General features: G+C 49.0%; 1 pseudogene; it reads right to left on the bottom strand.

Moving 5' to 3' along the window:
• Nucleotides 1-19,683, bottom strand: part of LOC144371858 (acyl-coenzyme A oxidase-like protein) — a 199,913-nt pseudogene that overhangs the window by 164,894 nt on the left and 15,336 nt on the right.

The following is a 19,683-nucleotide window of genomic DNA, read 5'->3' as shown; positions in this document are numbered from 1 at the left end:
CTAAGAGGAAGACAGTCAACATGCACTCAGAATTGAAACAAGTCCAAAATGGAAGCCTTCCAAGCATCTATTTCAAATCCTCATGCCATGTGCTACTTATCTCTGGTTGTACTCATCTCTGCTCCTTGGTCTTTGAGGGAGAGGGCAGTAGATAAATCTTTTAAAAAGACAAATGTTTAAATTTCAGTTGTTACAAATGTAAACAGCTTCCATAGAAACACCACAAAAATATTTAACCATTTTCATATCCACCCAAAATGCTGCAAGCTTATGTTTTTTTAAGAGACATTTATGAGTCAAATTCTGCCCTGAAGAGTCATCAAAATAACTCCACATCTTATTTACCATCTTGGTCTTGAGCCTAACAATTACTCAGCTGGTGAATCTCATTCTTTCATTGTCCACTTTTTAAAAAGCAGCACTTGTAACTGATAAGGAGCTAAATAAACTGGCAACAGCAAAATCCCAGCAGCTTCTGACACACGGAAAGTAAATACAAAATGTCAAAAGACGTGGGCAGCAGGTTGGTATTTGCCGCCCCCTGGTGGTCAGTTCTGGGAAGTTTCCACAACAGAGAAGGAAACTCCATACTCCCAGCGGCCAAGGAGGGAGCCTCATTCCATCCAGCTTTCCAACAGCTGAGCAAGTCTGGATCTTCTGCTCCCCACATTTGTTTGTGTGAGGACGCTGAAGGGGCAGCAGCGGCCTGAACAGAAGGAGATGAACAGAGCGGCCCTGCCTCAAAGCATACTCAGCGTGACGGAGACAGGCCTGAGCTCCACTCTCCAACACAGCTCTGTGAAGACACATGCCAGGGACCCGCCAGGCCAACAGTGCCAAGCAAATGAGTGCCACTGAACTCTGCCCTGGCAACTTCAGCCAAACTCACACCGGGTGTAGGAGCATGCCTTCTCTGGACTGTGCACTAGGAACCCATGGCCTCCCCACTCTGTGCTCCATCATGCCAAGCCACACACGCTCATGGTTGGAAAGTTTCCACTCCTGCTGGCCCGGCTGGAGGCCGCCCCTGCACTGAGCCCTCCTGTGTGCAAGACCTCAGAGATGCTGCTTAATCTGACCTTTACTACTGGAAGAGACCAGGCTCTGGTGGATGGGGCTTGTCTCTGGCCTGTCCCACATACAGGCCTGATGGGTGGAGGTGTCTAAACTGTGGTGTCTGTAGGTAACTACTCTTTTCTAAAATGTTCCACATCTTCCTCCATTAACTACTAACTCATATGTTAATTGATCTTTGTGTTCAGAGTCTTTGTAGTGGAATGGGTGGGTAGATGGAGGCATGGATGAGTGGATGGCTGTGTGGATGGATGGGTAAGTGGATGAAAGGGTAGATGGATGAATGGGTGAGTGGCTGAATGGATGGATGGATGCATGGATGGGTGCATGGATGGATGAATGCATGGATGGGCGAGTGGGTGGGTGGATGGATGGATGCATGAAGGCATGGATGGGTGGGTGGGTAGAAGAGGGAGTAAAAAGACTTCCACAGCATGCTCTAAGAGACCCTGCCCTGAGGCTGAATAAAAAGATACAATCCTTTCCCCACTGAATATCCTGTTAGTAATGATAAGAATGAGATCAATTTAAGTTACAAGAAGAAATGAACACAAAGTGATTCCAGGAAAAATAGAAGTAGATGGCCTCACAGCAAGAAGAAAACATACAAAACCCTGAAAGTTTTGTAATGGTGGTCATAAAAACTGTAATTACTAATTTGAGGGAGCTGAGTGCTTCTTGGCTCAGGGGAATGTATCACAGCACCTGATTCACAGCCATCAGGACAGATGGGATGCCACACTCTGATACCAGCTGACCAGCTTTATCCCTGGCTGGTGACTGCAGCACACAGCACTGTGGCCAGCAGTCAGACACTACAGTGAGAACATCGGCACTGGGACATCCTGGAATGGCATCAGCGCCTGCTGTGCCTGCCAGTGCGACACAAACCGAGTGATTGCTCCAGTGCTCTCCTGGGGGTTGCAAGGCCCTCTCTGGCCTGAGACTAACCACCTCAGGCTCAGGAACCCTGCACACCTGACCTTTCGGTTCTGATCCACTATGAACTAGCATCTAGTCAAACAGTCTTGGCAAAGTCATTCCAGAGTACTGTCAAATCCCTACCCAGAGAGGCCAGAGACCCCCTGAAAAAGTGGACTTTGCACTTTCCCCGGACCCTGCACTCATGCCCAGCAGTGCTCAGGACAGGCTGTACACCTGTGGCACATTCCAAGAGGTCCCAAGAGTCCCTCCTGAAACCAGTCTTCCCTCTGCGCTCCCGTCAGCTCCAGGAGGCTGCAGAAACACCGCCATCTTGCATATGGCAACATTGTATGATTTGAAGATTGCCATCAGTCTCTCCACCCTTCTCTAAGACACATGCCCTTCACAGAACCCCAGGAGGATGGCCAAGTGGTGTGGGCCCTGCGGTCCCCAGCCCCCACTCAGGGCCAACACTGCTCACCCACGGCTGCTGCCCCACACCCTGCTCAGCCTCATAACTCACCTCAGCTCTAGGCAGCTTCTGCCAAGGGGTGAGCCTGAGTTACAAATTCTATTTGTCACCCTCAGAACCTCGGAGGTGATTTTAGCCAGCGGTCTGCCTGAGCTTGAGTAGGTAGGCTTCTGCAGGCCTTGTGATCCCAGCAGGGCAGGTGTCAAGGGCTTGGTGCCCGCAGACCCTCCTGCAAACCCTTCACATGACGTCCCTGCAGTCTAACAGCAGCTCTATTTCCAGAGAAGTGGAGATGCTCTTGGAGGTCGCACAGAGGCAGGTGCAAGCCCAGGGAGGCTGGTGCTCTGTGGCCTCCCAATGGCGTCTGGAGGGGGTAGGACTTGCCAACTATTTCCATGCAGGCCAACTCCACTCCACTGGGCTCAGCTGGTAGCTTTACTGGGCACTCCTCTGCCTGGCTCAGCCCTGGGCTCTGGAATGAGGTGAGAAAGAGGACCCCAGCTCCACTGGCTGCTGTCTTGAACGGCCCCTGGGAGTCTTTCCTAACCTGGCTTATACTGGCGGTTCGGGACTTTTTGCAGTATGTCATTCTGCTCCAGCGGCCATCCAGACCAAGTGTTCAAAACGCAGAAATTCATTTTCTCACAGTTCTGGAGGTTAGAGACCCAAGGTCAAGGTGCCAGCAGGTTAGTTTCTGATGAGGTCTCTCTTCCAGGCGTTTAGAGGACCACCTTCTCACTTTGTCCTCGTGTGGCCTTTCCTTTGGGTGCATGGGGACTGAGATCTCTGGTGTCTCCTCTTCACAGACACCATGCAAGTCTTATCAAATCAGGACCCTACCCCTATTCATTGCATCTTAGTTACCTCTCTATATACACAGTCTCCAAATACAGTCACATGAGGGTGGCCAAGTGTTATGGACTGCACTGTGACATGCCCCGCCCCAATTCATGGGGACGCCCTAATCCTCAAGGTGACTTTAACAAACACCAGCTGGTTGTAACTGAAGTAAAGGTTGCAAGAGGTTTGTGACGCCTTGGGCACAGGTGACACAGGGACCACATGCAGGCTGTGGCCTTTAAGAAGAGACAGCAGGAGCTCTGAAATGTATTTGAAAATGAGCAGCTCGTGCCATGCCCACCTGTGGAGGAAGCAGGGAACAGCAGGAGGGAAGGTCAGTGGGGAGAGGGGGCTGGTGGGGGAAAGCTTGGACTTGATCCTAGGGACGAGGTGGCTGGGATGGTGCCGGACACTTACGACTGCACCCATTTGTTGTGTGCAGAGTTCTCGGTGAACACGAGTCCAAGGAAACGGGGATGATTGCTGGGGAGGGGAGGGGCTCGGGAGGACTCCGCAGTCGCAGTCGAGGGGGAGTCTGGAGGCCTTTCCCAGGGACAGGTGGGCAGGACCCCTCCACAGCTTCAATGGCACCTGGGAACCTGCTAGAAACGCAGATTCTCTAGCCCCACCCCGGAGCTGCCAAGTCAGACACTCCCAGGATGGGACCCAGCTCCTAAGGGCATCCCTTAGAGAAACTCCTTTACAAGTGGGGACCAGCTCAAGATGAGCCAAAGTGCTGTCTCCGTGCAGAACCAATCCAAAGGGACAGACCTGGGTTCCACTTCCCACTCCCCCTTCACCCCACCCCGCCCACTCACCCAGCACCAGCTCCCTCCCCCCAGCCCCTCCCTCCCGGCAATCATCTCCATTTCCCTGGCCTCCTGTCCTCACTAATCATTTAATCTGGCCTGGCATTTTGGACACAAATTAGAGGACGGGGATTACAGTGAGCCTTTGAGGGAAAATCCAAGAGGACGGAGGCCTGCCGCGGCGGTGAGAGACAATCGTGGAAAAGAAGACATCTGGGCAAGGCCTGAAAGGCAGGGCATGCTTGACCTTGAGCGAATGTCACTGTGGAGAGCCACGGTGACAGTTTTCTAATACATCAAGAATGAATGTAGGACAGAGGGATCTGTTTTTCCACTCATTAGCAAGAGCAGACCCAGCAGGACCATCTTAGGTTTCAGCTGGGAAAACATCTGGGACCTGTTTGAGCCGCAGGAGGAGGAGTTGCCGCCAAGGAGACCTCTGAGCCCATCCTCAATGGAGACTTGCAAGGTGACATCACAGCCGCCAGGGCTGCTGTCCAGCCAGACGACATGGCAGGGCCTGGAACACACGGGGTATGTGTGTTCCCTGCCAGGCTCTGGGCAGGTTCCCCCTTACCCCAATGCTGTGGTCTGGATCTTATACAGCCTACAAAGGCCCACATATCAAAGGCTTGGTCACCAGCCTGTGACACTTCTGGTGGGTGGGGCCTAGTAGAAGGAAGTTAAGCCATTGTGGGCATGTCCTTGACAGGGATATTGGGACCCCTTCCCCTTCCTGTCTCTCTCTTTACACCCTGGCTGACAAAAGTTGATCAGTCTCCTCTGACTCTTCTCCACCCACAATGTGCTGTCTTTCCACAAGTCCAAAAGCAATAGGCCAACTGACCATGAACTGAAAGCTCTGAAACTGTGAGCCAGAATAAACCTTTTTTCTTCATAAGTTGATTATCTTGGGTATTTTGTTACTGTAACAGAAAGTTGACTAACACACTAAGCAATTCCTTTGAGTGGAAAGGTTGATATGGGCAGAGAAGGTGCCAATTCTGAGTTACTGTGTTCTGCTTTAGATACCCAGGAATCAAAGGGATTCTTCTCTCCTTCCCTCTTTCTGGGCATCTTTGCAAAACATTTCAGATGCCTTACCAAGGCCAGGATTGAAGGCATGTGTTTCATGGGAAAGCCATTTATTCCTTTCCCACTGCCAACGCCTACCTTCCCAACAGCAGCAGCAGGAGCAACAACAACCAACGTGTCTCCATCAGCTCCGAGCTGTGGAGCATGCGTATATGCATCCCTTTGTCCTGCCTCACCATCTTCCCAAGGCCCGCCTGAAGACAAGGACAGTGAGACTCAGAGAGGACCACTGACCTGCCCACAGCCCTGCTGCTGGTCACACGCGGGACGAGGCTGGAGCCCAGGGATCTCTGACTTCAGAGACTACGATGGTGATCATGACCATCCATTGCCAGGAACAAAGCACGCACGTCAAATACCCAACGAGGAATCAGTCTGCACATGGCTCTTGGGGTGGACAGGTGCTGACCCCTGATTATGTCCAGAGGAACAGAGAACAAGAACCTCACCTGCCTGTGATCTCAATGACTTAAGGCTGAGGCAGAAGGATGGCAAGTTCCAGGCCAGCGTGGGCAACTTAGCGAGACTTTGTCTTAAAATAAAAAATAAAAAAAGGGGCTGGGGCTGGGGCTCAGAGGTAGAGCGCTCGCCTAGCATGTGTGAGGTACTGGGTTTGGTCCTCAGCAACACATAAGAATAAAATAAAGATACTGTGTCCACCTATAACTAAAAAACAAATATTTAAAAAAATTAAAAAGGACTAGGGATGTAACTCAGCAATAGAGCACCCCTGGGTTCAATCCCCAGGACCACAAAAATAAAACACAGAATCACCCCTTGGTCTCCTCTCCCGGAGCTATCCCCGTCACACTGCGCCAGATCTGATGACATAGAGAACCAAGACTCTCCTGGAAGGTCGCCCCCTGCCCTGCCCTCACTGCCCACACCATAGGCCACGTGACCCCACACGGAGCTCAGGGAACCATCAGGCTTCTGGCAGCAGGAGCACCCTCACACCGTCACCCACTCCACACCTGTCGGGCACAGGGTCTCCCAGCAGCCTCTGCAGCCACCACCAGCATGCATCTGTCCTGTGTCCGTACTCTCCTCAGGATGCTCAGGGTGTGCTCTGAGGGCTGCAGGGGTGCTGGGGACAACTTCAGAAAGCCCGGGTCAGGCTCTTCCTCCGTCTCCTCTTTGATGCCACCCTGGACTCCTCTGCCTTCTCTCCTTCCCTCTTTCCTGAGCATGGCTGAAAGCGTTTCTATAACAGACCTGAAGAACCAGTTTCCCTTGGCTCTTGGACGCCTCCTCATGAGGCTTTCCCGGGGCCTCGTTTGTCCGATGGTTCCTGACAGGGGACTTTAGAACACCCAACTGAGCCCACTGCAAGAGCCACTGCAAAACAAGCACAGGAATGGGCGCCACGGGAGGGCGCCACGGGAGGGGGCCACAGGAGGGCGCTGGGCTGCAGGCCGTCCTAGCATGTGTGCTTCCACCATTCAATGGCAGGAGGAGCACTGCTTGGAAAGCTGGGGTGGGGCAGGCGAAGGAGAAGCGAATGAAGAGAGATTGTCTGCTGTTCAGACATGTGTGACTGAAGTCAGGCCTGGAATTACAGGAATGTCACTCCTCTGGAGGGAAAGCTGGATTGAAGACACAAAGGCATATTCCTGCAGAATCTGTCTTCCTTGCAGCTTCACTAGGCTCAGGAGAGGTCACAGCGGGCTTTCCCTCACGCGAAGACGGAAGGGCCTGGAGAACACAGAAGTGTAGGCCCATGCGGAGGAGAGAAAGAACCTTCCAGAACTTTTCTCTCCTGCTGCTCTCTCCAAACCAAGACATAGGAAGAGACGGGAGGAGAGGCAGAGATGGCTTCTGGAGATCTGGCCTTATGGACTCTGACACGTGACAGGGAATGTCCCCAAGAGCCCCTGAGATCCACACGCCCCACGAACTCAGCTAAGACACCCTGACCTTCACCTGCAGGAAACTGAAACAGGTGTGTTCGTCCTGAACAACCCAGTCTCCTTGGGTCAGCTTCTGTGGCTCTGTGGCCACACTGCCCAGGCTCCATCCACCATGATTAGCAGCTCAGGATGGATGGGACACTGTCTTGAGAAGGACACAAAAATGTGACCTGTGTGGCCAACTGACTCCCTCTAGAGTGTGACCAGTCATCCCGGCTACATGACACCACTGGGGCTCAGGAAGCTCCGCTCCTGACACTGTTACGCATCCCCCAGAATAAGCAGAGAATGAACAGTGAGGTCCATTAAAAAGAATCAACTACCTTCATGGTGCTCAGAGCTTGGAAAGTCACTGCCAATCTCGAAGGGGTCAGCGCGGCCAACATGGCATTGAATCTCGCACTCTTGTTCTTAATAGGTGAGTGGTACTGCCCATCTGGGGCCACGGAACCAAACCTGTGGGAAGGAGGAGAGCAGAATGGACAAGAAAGGTGGGTTAACAAAAGAAGGCTTGGCAGCTCTAGAGGTGCAGTTGTGTGGCTCCCTTATGCCCAGGAAGTGCGCCGATTTGCATGAGAACTTCCCTCATGAGAACAAGAGCAGAGTAAGCTTGGGGTGAGGGGACGGGCCTTCTCAGGAGGTTTGTGAAAGGCTGGACTCATAGGACAATCATGCATAATAGCCCCAAAGTGGAAACAACCCAAGTGTCCATCAGCTGCTGAAAGGACAAGCAAAAAATGGTGTAGACATACCACTAAATATTTGGGGTCATAAAAAGAAATTGAGCACTGACACACGGTACAATTTAGGTGAAGCTTGAAAAAATCCAGACACAAAGACCCCACATTATATGAGTCCATCTGTGTGAATCCCCACCTCTGAGGGACTCCCAGGAGAGTCTGAGAAAGGCTGACCATGGAGACAAGGGCAGGTTTTCAGCCACCACCAACCTGCAGCCGAGCAATGGCCCCTGAGAAAAAGAGGCATGATACCACCATCATTTAACCATACCAGAGACTGCGTGTACAACCTGGCCCACTTTTTTAAGAGATATAATTCACACCCCATAAAATTCATTCCTTTAAAGTGTTCAACAGAGTATTCACAAAGCTGTACAACCAGCACTACTATCCAGTTCCAAAACATTTTATCCCCAGAAAAGAAACATCATACCAATAGCAGTCAGTCTCCAAACTCTCCACCTTTCAGTCCCTGGTATCCCTTAATCGACTTTATATCTCTCTGGAGTTGCTCATTCTCAAGATTTCACATAAATAGACTCATATAACATGTGGTTTCTGTGTCTGGCTTCTTAGCATGTTTCCAAGGTTCATCTATGTTGTAGCATGTATCAGTCCTTCATTGTTTTTTATGGCTGCACAATATTTCATTGTGAGCATTTATCAGATTTGGTTTATCCATTCAGAAATTGATGGATATTTGGGTTATTTCCACTTTGGGGCTATTATGAATAATGATGTTATGAATGTTTGTGTACACATCTATTTTTTTAGTATCATGCTAACAATGTTTTTATACATATGTAAGGATAGAACTGCTGGGTCATCTGATAACTGTGAAACTACTGAGGAGCTGCCAAATGATTTTTCCAAACCTATGACAACACATTACATCACTGCCAGTCAGGCATGATGGTTTTGCTTCCCCGCATCCTCACCAACACTTAGTGTCATCTGTCTCTTTTACCATAGCCATCCTAGTGCTGTGGATGGTATTTCATCATGATTTTGATTCACATTCTTCTGATGACAATGGTGTTGAGCATTTTTCCATTATTAGTACTTTATATGCATTTTTTGGAGAAATGTCTTTTCAGATGTTTGCATGCTTTTTAATTGGGTTATTTGTCATTCTATTATTTAATTATAATAGTAATTTTTATATTCTGTATACTATGTCCTAATGAAATATTTTACAAATATTCTCCCCTATTCTCTAGATTGTTTTCTGCTTTCTTCATAGTGCACTTTGATATACAAGAGTCTTTTTTAAAAAAATTTTAATGAAGTCTAATTTATTTTTTAATTTTTAATAAATTTATTTATTTATTGTTTGGTGAGCTATCCTTCCAGTGTCATTCCCCTGAACCAAGGTCACAAAAATTCACACCTGATATCTCTTTTAAGAGTTGTGTAGTTTTAACTCTTACATTTAGGTATGTGACCATTTTGAGTCAACTTCTGGATATGGTGTGAGGTAGGGCTTCAACTCATGCATTTGCATCTGGTATCCAGTTGTACCAGTACCAGTTGCTGAAGACTTTTCTCTCCTCATTAAATGGTTTTGGCACCCTACGTGAATATTAATTGGCCATAAATGTGAGGACATATTTTAAGACTCTTTCTTCCATTGTTCAAAATACCAGTCTTGATGACAATGGCACTGTACTGTTTTCCCATCATAAGTGAGTCCTCCTATTTTTGACTGATCAAGATTGTTTTGACTATTCTGGACTTCTTATATTTTCTTACGAATTTTAGAATCAATTTTTCAATTCCTGCAAAACAAATCTGGGATTTTGATAGGGATTGTACTGATTCCATACATCTATTTACTGGCCCACTTTTTATCAAGTGATAAACCAAGATCCCAAATGTGGGTCTCCTCCACAAAACTCAAACTCTTGCCACACGCTGTCCTACAGCATTTAGGGGCATTTTAAATACCTATAAAATTATGTTAAATTCAAATATTGCTTATCAAAGAAAGACTATCAATCCTCATATCTTCTACAAATACTGTAGCTCATGATCATTTTTCTTTCTTGTGAAGTTAGCCTTTCTGATCTCTAAGGCACTGCCCGGCCTCTGGAGGATGGGCCAAGCCACCAAGATCTCATCAGAGTGGTGGGACACAGGGATCTTCCCTCCTCCCCGTCCTCCAACGTGGGGTGGTGCTGACAGGGGCCTGGAGATGTACAGACGCCTCCAGGGGATGCTGGTGGTCTTTAGACCTGCTGTCATGGGCACTGGTGGGCCCTGAGAGGATCTGGGGGTCTTAGGTATCCACCAGTATAACTGCAATGATTCTTTAGTTGTCTCCATTCTATTTCCTCCCAGTTCATGGCAGAGAGCAAACAAAATTTGCTTCTTCTAAGTTTGTTTCCCACACAATTTTCTTAAACTTTTGGCATCTACTACCATATTTATCTGCTGACAAGAACTAGCAGGCAGCAAAAAGGAGTAAAGTGTTCAAGGAAAATCCACAGGCAGCCAGGGAGACAGCTGCTTATCCACACACCGACTGTTGGCTTTGTCAGAGACCCAAATAGGAGGGTGGCTCAGGACTTTCATAGGATAAGGAAAATTCTGCTGAGAAAGTTAAAAGTAATTGGTGCTTCCAGCCTCTGGGGGTGGGGGAAGCATCATTAACCAACCCCTGAACCTTCATCCCTAGAATGCACCTGAAAAAGCAGCCTTCAGCTCACTGTTGAATTCACCTTGACCTCACTGTGAGGTACTGGGAAGTGAGCACCTTGAACTCATCCCTCCAGGAAGCAATGGTCTTGACAGCCTCCCAAGCGGAAGGACAGTGCCTGAACGCTCACAACCCACAAAGGATGGGACAGCAACAATCAGTGCGCGAAGGGGGGAATGGAACAATCTAAGTGCCCAACAATAAGGGACTCGATGACAAAACTTACAGACCATTTATTTAACAGACTGCATAGTGTTGTTAAAAATGATAATGCCTAAGTGTGTTTATTGTTACATTAAAATATTTGTAAAATAATGTTAAATGGAAATTATAAGTCTTAAAAAAAGACAGCATCCTCATTTGGTAAAAATTTCATTTGGTAAAATCTGACATATCTCTCTAGATCTGTTGACATGTTAGAAAGTCCAGAGAGACACATTGGAGTGGGACAATCATTGTATCTGGGCAACGGCAAGTTGGATCATTTTCATTTATTTCTATTTGTTTCTTTGCCTTTTCCAGTGAGTTATCGATAGCTTGTCAGGGAGGCTGGGGGAAGACGGGCCTCGCTTGAGAGAAAAGCAAGCATCTGCAGAGTTGCTGAGAAGAAAACCACTCACTTATCCAGCAGGTTCTCCCTGGGTACCCGAACCTTGTTGAAGATTAAGATCCCGTTATCCACACCGTGCAGACCTGGAGAACAGAAATGAACGCAGCTGCAGGGAATCCAGGCATCAGCCATGTTGGCCCTGCCCTTTCCCAAGCCTTTGCTCTACAACTGTTGATGCTCTGGGTTGGGGCTGAGGGGTGAGGATGTGGTCTGTCTGTCTGTTTCCTGAGCCCACTCAGCCCACTCCCCCACAAGTACAGAGGACAGTGAGTGTGCTTTTCCTTCTGCACAGCCTTCCAGCTCCAAGGCTTAGGCTGCGGGCAGGTCCCCACCAGAACCTTCCAGAAGTAACAGTGGTTCTCAAAGGGATAGTTCTAGGCAAGGAAAGGACAGGAAGGCACGATGGCGGGCCAGCTTGCTCTCCCAGGAGAGCAGAACCACAGGGCTCCTGCCTCCAGGGCCTCATCTTCAGCATGCAGGGGGAACTGATGAAAGCAAATGCCACAAGACAAGGAAAATGGCCACAAGGACACGGGAGGGGGGCAGTGTCCTACAGTCTGCCAGACCTACTTCCCAATGGCATCTGTGGTCAGACGCTAGGGTCTATGTGTTACTCAAAAAAAATCTTAAAAAAATTTAATCCAGAGGCAAAAATGCCTTCTTTCATAAAAGATCTTATTCGAACCTCACCCCTTGACAAGGACATTTTGGAGCTTACAAGGAAACCAGGCCAACCTTCCGCAGTTGCCAGTGTTTTCAATGTCTGGAGAGACCTTTTAAGAGCTCGGCCCACTCTCTGTTCTCAGCAACACATGATGCACAAGGTCCTTTCCAGGGGCCAGAGCCAGCCAGGGCCCGGTCACCCAGCAAATCCAACCTAGCAAACCCACCTGCAGCCCAGCCCTGCCTCTGTGGGAATGGTTAGTTTTGCTCCCTTGGAGATGAAACTCTGTCCTTCCCCCAGGGATGACCTTCTCCCTCTTCTCTCCCCACTCTCTTCTCTTGTTTTTTTTTTTTTTTCACTCTCATACTCCTTTCTTTTTTAAAATTTTTTAGTTGTAGGTGAACACAATACTTTTACTTTATTAGTTCATTTTTACATGGTGCCGATATTGAACCAGTGCCTCACACGTGCTAGGCAAGCACTCTACCACTGAGCCACAACCAAGCCCGTCACACTTCTTTCTTTGGCTTTGGCTGGTCCTTGGCCAAAGATGGGCACGGTCGCAGTGTGGTCTCACTGAGTGTTAAGGTTGAACTGTGCTCCCCCATCCATATTATAAAGCCCTAAGCCCTATAAACGTGACCTTAGTGGAGAGAGTTCATACAGAGGCAACCAGGTTAAAAAGAGGTCAACAGGGTGGTCCTAATGTAAACAGTGGTGTCCTTATAAGAAGGGGAAATTCAGAGACAGGCACATGCACAGGGATGTTAGCATGAAGATGATCATTTCCCAGCCAAGGAGAATCCTGGGTCAGACCCTTCCCTCACTGCCCTTGATCTTAGGCCTCTGGTCTCTAGGACCGTGAGATGCTAAATTGCTGGCGCTGAAGCCCCTGCTTAGCCTTAGCAGACTAATGCTCTGTGCCAGTCTCAGACGTCATCAAGGGCCTGTGGGCATGAACACCACAGTGGGCTAAGGGGGAGAGAGAGAGAGCACAGAGCCTGCCCTCCGAGTGCCCAAGTCTAAAAGGGACAGAGAAGATGGACAGTGTCCAGTAGCTGCCTTGCTACTAGGAAATTCAAGAAGCTGGGAGGGATGAGGCTGGTTTGGTCTGCCTTCTCTGGGACTCACCTTCCTTGTGCATCATATCAATAGCTGTCACTCCTGGGTACAAGCCTCCATTCTCATCCCGGATGGGAACGATGAAACAGTGGGGCCCTGAGGGAGGCAACAGAGACCCTTAGGAAACTCCCAAAAGACGTGAGTAAAGTTTGACGCACTTCCTGGGATGGAGTGAAATTCTTTTGATCCCAGAATTCCTTCAGTTCTGCACTGTGCACTGCATGCAGAAGGGAATAACATCAGAACCTAAGGATAAATTCATCATCATTTTCACTCAGGAGATGATGTTGGTCCTGAAGATAGAAACAGCCCTGCAAAGTGGTGTTCCATGTAAAGTACTCACTGGGAAAGAGAGACAGTACAGCAAATCCTCTGGCTCCCATGTCAGTGACAAACCTTGTGAACTTCCCTTGATGATGAGCTGGGCAAAGATGGCTGCGTAGTTCCCACCCATGGCGTTCCCGATGTACATCTTTTGGGCGTTTTCACACGGTGTGTGAATTACGAACTCCTGCAGAGAGAGAGGAGGAAGCCACAGAGTGTTCCCTCCTTAGCTCCTGGGCTCAACACAGAGAACACTATGACAACAGACCCACTCGGACACTTCCACCTGGTGAAGCCAAGGCCATCAGCTGTGCCAGCGCTCAGACTCAGCAAGGTGAGTTTTCAGGGCATGACCCCACCAGCACAGCAAGTGCCCAGGTTTTATCCCTCACCCTTCCTGATCTCTCTTTCTGATACCATCAAGCCGAGCCTGCCTGGTTTTAAAGTATGGTTCATCCTTCCTCAGTGATCAGCGTCTCTCTCTCTCTAGACTACTTCCTACTGAGGTTTTAACTTTTGAATAAAATAATCCAACACCCCACCTGGGAGGTCCCCCGATCATCCAATGATCGGGGCCCTGGATGGGCTGTTCCAAGCCCCACATCCACGTGTTTCATCTTGTCCTATCCCTTCTGGGCAAGGCTCTTGGTTCTCTGCCCCTCTACTGTTCACAGGCCTGGGCTGTCTCTGCATCCCTGGCATGGGCCTTTGTTTGAACAGCACCAAACCAGCTAACCGGAGGCCAACACTGTGCCTGGGTGCAGACCAGATACACTGGCAACCTTGACCTGGTCCCTCCATTGCTTAGAATAGCAGCCTGAACAATTTTATTTTTATGAAAAAGAAATCATTAAAACCTTTGGATAGATGGGTCCAGAACCTGCTCAGCCATTTTTCTGGCCTATGAATAACATAAGCAAATGTTGCCCAAAAGCTTCTCACACCCAAGACCTTAAACCAGAAGCACCCATCAACGGGTCTCTCTCCACATCATGAGGAAAAGGATCTTAGAACGTGCCACGCAGTCTGCCACCATGACCTGGCCACGATTCCAGCACCAGTGTCACTGGGACGAGGCAGGGAGGAAACGCAGGCATTTTGTTTTCAACTTCTGCACAGAACTCAGTCTTCTGTTTCCAACTCTGGAAGCCTGAACAGGGATCCCCGTGGAAATGCCGCCCTTCGCCCCTGGCCTTCCCCAGCCTTGCTCGCCACACTGTCAGCTTTGGGCACAGAGCTCCTGCGATGGGTCAGGGAGCCCAGGGGAAGTGACAGAGGGGGAAACTGCACATATAATTGGAGCTGACAATACTGAAGAGGACTGAACTAAACTGACAAGCTATTGATCACGCAAAGATGATCTCAGATTTCAGATTATTAAGTATATAGACTGCACTTTGCCTCAGGCCAAGAAACACAGTCTTGAGGCCTAAGAAAACACTCTCTGATATTGGTTTGTACGGGGAAACTTCTAACATGTGCAAGAGCTTTTCAGAAACATAAATGGACAAGCTGAGTCTTTTCAAGAAAAGTCTCTGGAGACTGCCCTTGTCTTATCTGGCCAGCCAGGAGTCCTCACAAAGAAGAGGTGCAAGGCCAGGTGCAGTGGGAAGATCGGCAAAGCAACCTGTGTGGTGGGGGTACCTGCCCGTGGGGGAGTAAGGGAAGGAGCAGAGGAAACCCTGGCCTGGCAGAGAAGGTCTGGTGGGACGGGGAAGAGGGCAGGAGGCCACCATCCCCATAAACATCTGTCACACCCCGGGAAGGAGGTTTGTCACTTCTGGCAAGATGCTTGATGTGGAAAATTTACATCAGCCAAAATGCTGGCGTTAAAACTGGGTCTAAATAACACACACCATGTGTGTCGGTTGCTAGTGTAACTATTTGTTGAAGGCCAGCAAAATGGCCAAGCACTAAAAATATTAAAAATAAAAAATAAATAACTGCTTTGGGCAAAGAGCTCATAACCTCATTTATTTTTGCCAGTGAACACAGAGTAATATAAAAATAAAATTCTCTCTTACCTCTTAACTGTCCATACCACTAGCCCATCCACACACACCCCCAAAAACTAAATAAATAAATAAACAAACAGAAGAACGAACTCATAGGAGTGAGTCACCAGAACGTGAGAGCTTCCCCGGTCCTGGAGGGAGGGCGGCTCCTGGCGTGGCCTGGCATTTCAGAAGGGAAACAAAGGAGGAACGAGACCCAACGAAGGGCGAAAGCCACCCTCTGCCACACCAGCTGCCAGTGGGGTGCGTCTGAGATGGGCTGTTCTCATCTCATGGAGATGAGCACACACCAGAATCTCCACGTCATAACTGTGACTCCAAAATTCCCCTGTCACAAAGTGGCAGCTGCTGAAGTCACCAGGTAGCAGGGTCATTTATGCTGCATTGGGAAAATGGGACCAATGCAGGAAATTTTTTTTTTTGGGGGAGGGAATAATTGTAAAGAGAAACAAATAAATAACAATTGTGGGTGGTTTTCCTCCCCCATTAATGACAGCAAGGTGACCTGGATACTGCTGCTTGGGGAAGGAAGAAATTGGCCAAAACCAAAAAGATGTAGGTCAGTGAGCCGTCACCAGCAGAAGCCACACTGTGAAGCGCAGTCCAGCCAGCATCTGAGACTCTCTTGTTAACTTCATGACCCTAGTCAGTTCCTGAAGCCCCCTGAGCCTCAGTTTCCCCATCTGTGAGACAGGGACAACACTACCTTTCTATATGATTGTAGGACATTCGACACAATGAGACACAGAGTGCTTAGAGTCACCTTAGCACATGCATGCTCCATGGACAGGAGCCTCTGAACGTCATGACTGAGGGACGGGTGCTGGACAGAACACAGAGCACCCTGCAGAGGCAGCTGGACACAGCACTGCAAAGCCAGGTGCTCTCTGAATAGCAGCACTCGCTCCTGCTCTTCCCATGACCTTGGACATCACTGGCTACTGCAAAGAATGAACATCAGGAGGAGGGAAAGCAGAGCACCCTCCATACAGCTATCGCCTGGATGTCATCCTACATGGTGGCCACTTCCAAGCAGCACTTGTGGGCCAGGCACTGTGGTGCACACCTGTCATCTCAGGGGCTTGGGAGGCTGAGGCAGGAGGATCACAAGTTCATGGCCAGCCTCAGCAACTTAGCAAGGCCCTAAGCAACTTAGTGAGACCCTGTCCCTAAATAAGAAATAAAACAGGCTGTGGATGTTCAATCCCCAGCACCAAACCAAAACAAAAGAGAAGAACCAAGCAGCATTTGTGGTCAAGAAAACTCTGTAGACAAAAGTCCAGGTTCAGAAAGACATGCTTAGGGAAAAAAGGAACAGGCTGAGAGATGGACACCTGTGCCAAGCCCACACTGTGCTCACACACAGGCCTACACACGCAGGTTTACAAAGGCTCACTTGTAGAAAGAACTTCAAGATGTAATGCTCCCTTCAAGTAGTCCTTCAGGATACCCAATATCAAATAAGAAACTATAAAAATGGGTGAAATAAGTAAATAGTTGTTTTCTTTATTCAGGGGGAGCAGTTGCTAAAGAGGGGGCCTCTACAAAGTTGGGACTCACACTGCAGGCTGTGACCCAGGATGGAGAGACAGATTGATATAGAGAGTCTTCACCAAAATATTCATTTCACTATTAAGAAGAAAAGGGAAAGACAGAATAACAACAAAAAAAAAAAACAAGAAAGGGAGAGGAGAAACAAGCAGAAGGGAAAATATCAGAGTTCTTCACGTTCAGTAAAAGTAGAGAAAGACTGTTTTGTGCAGCCTCCTGTGGCCACAGGTGACCATGAGAACATTGCTTGATACAGTTGGCCCTCCAAATCCTTGGGTTCTACCGACTCTGGCTTGAAAATATTTTTAATTGTGTCTATTCTGAACATCCATGGACATTTTTCTTACTACTGTTCCCTAAGCAATTCATTTTAGCAACTCTGCACAACATTTGCATGGTATTAGGTATCATGAGTACCCTAGGGATGACTCAAACTACACAGGAACATGTGCATGGGTTCTATGCAATACCATTTCTCTAAGGGACTCGAGCATCCATGGATTTGGGCATCCACGGGGGTTCCTGGACCCCTCACAGGCACTGAGAACCACTGTGCCATCCTGGAGGACTTGACTCCTGGTAAGGAAGCCCGGCACTGAGGATGCTCCAGCATTAGAGAGTAGCAAACACACACGGCTCTGAGCGTCCTCCACCTGAAGCTGCTGGGAAGGGCAGAGCAGCTGTAGGGCTGTCCCTGTGGAGCTGTTCCACCGGGTAGCTGGTGAGTGCGAGCGAGGTGCGTGGTGTCGCATGGCATCAGGCTCAGGGAGGCTGAGCTTGTGTCTACCTCCACCTAAACACATAGATGCTTGTTCTGAATCCGAGTTCCTCAGCCACAGAGCAGGGTCCCAAGTGTGACGAGTCTCCATGCCCTTCCCTTAGCTACCTGGCAAGCTCTCTGTGCAAGGTCTGTCTCCTGCAGAGGCCCCCCAACTCCACAGACTCAGTCCTGTGTCCTCAGGCCTGCCCAGTTCACCCATCCGACGACTCTGCAGAACTAGTCTCTTCACACCAAAAAGTTGGGCTCAGGAAGAAGGACAGTCTGGTCTGTACAGGTCACCCGCTGCCCTGAACCATGGAATATGGTACAGACTCCTCACGTGAGCCGCAAGGTCAAAGGTGGCCTCCGTCTGGATCTCTCTCACGTTGCTCCCGTGGCCCCTCTCGGTCATTGCAAACATCCCGGTGTATTGTTGCTCCTGCAGTTCAGCAGATGTGAGAAGGTGACTAGCTGGTCAGAGCCTCAGCTGCAGACCTCAGACCATCAGAATGTTGGTGACAAAGGGAGAGGTAATAACACCTAACTTGAGCTTACCCAGATGGCACAATCAGCACAGTATTTAAGAGTGCAGGGGTGGTAACACAGAGGCAGAGCACTTGCCTAACGTGTAAGGCACTGGGTTCAATCCTCAGCATTGCATATAAATAAATAAAATAAAGGTCTATTGACAACTAAAAATTTATTTTTTAAAAAAGAAGATACTCTTGAAATTCCCATTTGGAACAAGAATTTTGCTGACCCAAATGTTCTTTTATTTTCTTTTTCTTAAGACACTCACACATATCTAACTACTATAGATATTGGAGGCTCTTCATAGAAGAAGCTCCCTGCTCAGGTGCACGCCATACCTTGAGTGGCTGCAGCCATTGAGTGACATGTCTGGGGCTTCCAAGATTCCTCACACCACCACCAAATAGCCAATAAATGATTCCACACTAGAAACAAGGAAAATTCAAAGCATTGTTAGCAAGGGTAGGCAGTTTAATGACAATCAAACCCACTAGGCAAACTCCATCCCAGGAACCTTGAACTTGATCTAGATCCCACAGGTCAGTAGTCTCCGTGCCCTTCCCCTTCACTGCCTGGCAAGCTCCAGTGGCTCTCTGCCTGTGGGTCCCTCTCTCAGAAAGGCTGCCTGCTGCAGTCTGGCTGGGCACAAAATCATGAGCCACTCAAGCAGGAACAAACTTTATTTTTTGAAACTGCCACTAATGCCCCATATGCGCCCGGGAAGATTGCCGATCCACTTGCTCCGTGTTCTCCCGGAACCCCAGAGGAAGTTTCTCCCCCGGAATTCCCTCCTACTGCACTTCCCCAACCAATGAGAACTCTCCAGGAGTCTCGTAGCAGGCCCAGGTGAACAGCAGGAGTCCAATATCCATATGAATGCAAATCTTAACATAATCATATCATCTCAATGGCTAGCTGGGTCACCTTTTAACCAAAAATGCCATGCATCATATCACTTGGCTGTGGCTCTTAGCAGCTGCCCCCCAACTCTACAGAGACTCAATTCTCCTTCTCAGGGCAGCCTGGTTCACCCCATCAGAAGGTGGTCATCCTTCTGAAGGTGTTTCCTGGGAAACCGGCATCTGGTATGTAGAAAAGTATCTGGAGCAATGACGTCAGATGTTGACCACCATCTGCAGAGGTGAGCCCTGCCACAAGATGTCAGCAAACAGGCTGATGGGAGAGCAAGTCAGAGCAAGTCAACAGCTTGGGACAAGTCAGCCTGGGCTCTGCTCCAGTTTAGTACTCAGTGCTGTGAAATCTAGATGAGTGATGTGGAGCCTGATGTGACAAATGGAGCTCACACACGCAAGCTTCCTGAGGCTCACAACACTGTGACAGACACATCCCCATGCCCACCTCACAGAGGAGGATGCAGAGGGTCAGAGCGGGAAGCTGCAGTTCAAACGGAAGCCGCCTAATGCCTAGTAGGGCTTCATAATGTCGCCATGACCTGGCCTCAGCACTGTCATAAGGAGTGCCTTCAGTGACAGCCAATGCCAGGCACCTGGCCCAGTCTTCATGAGCCCTGGAAAAGTGCCGCT

Source organism: Ictidomys tridecemlineatus, chromosome Y, assembly GCF_052094955.1.
Source record: "Ictidomys tridecemlineatus isolate mIctTri1 chromosome Y, mIctTri1.hap1, whole genome shotgun sequence".
Taxonomy (NCBI): Eukaryota; Metazoa; Chordata; class Mammalia; order Rodentia; family Sciuridae; genus Ictidomys; species Ictidomys tridecemlineatus.
The sequence above is the reverse complement of the archived record's forward strand: the minus strand, read 5'-3'. Positions and strand labels throughout refer to the sequence as shown.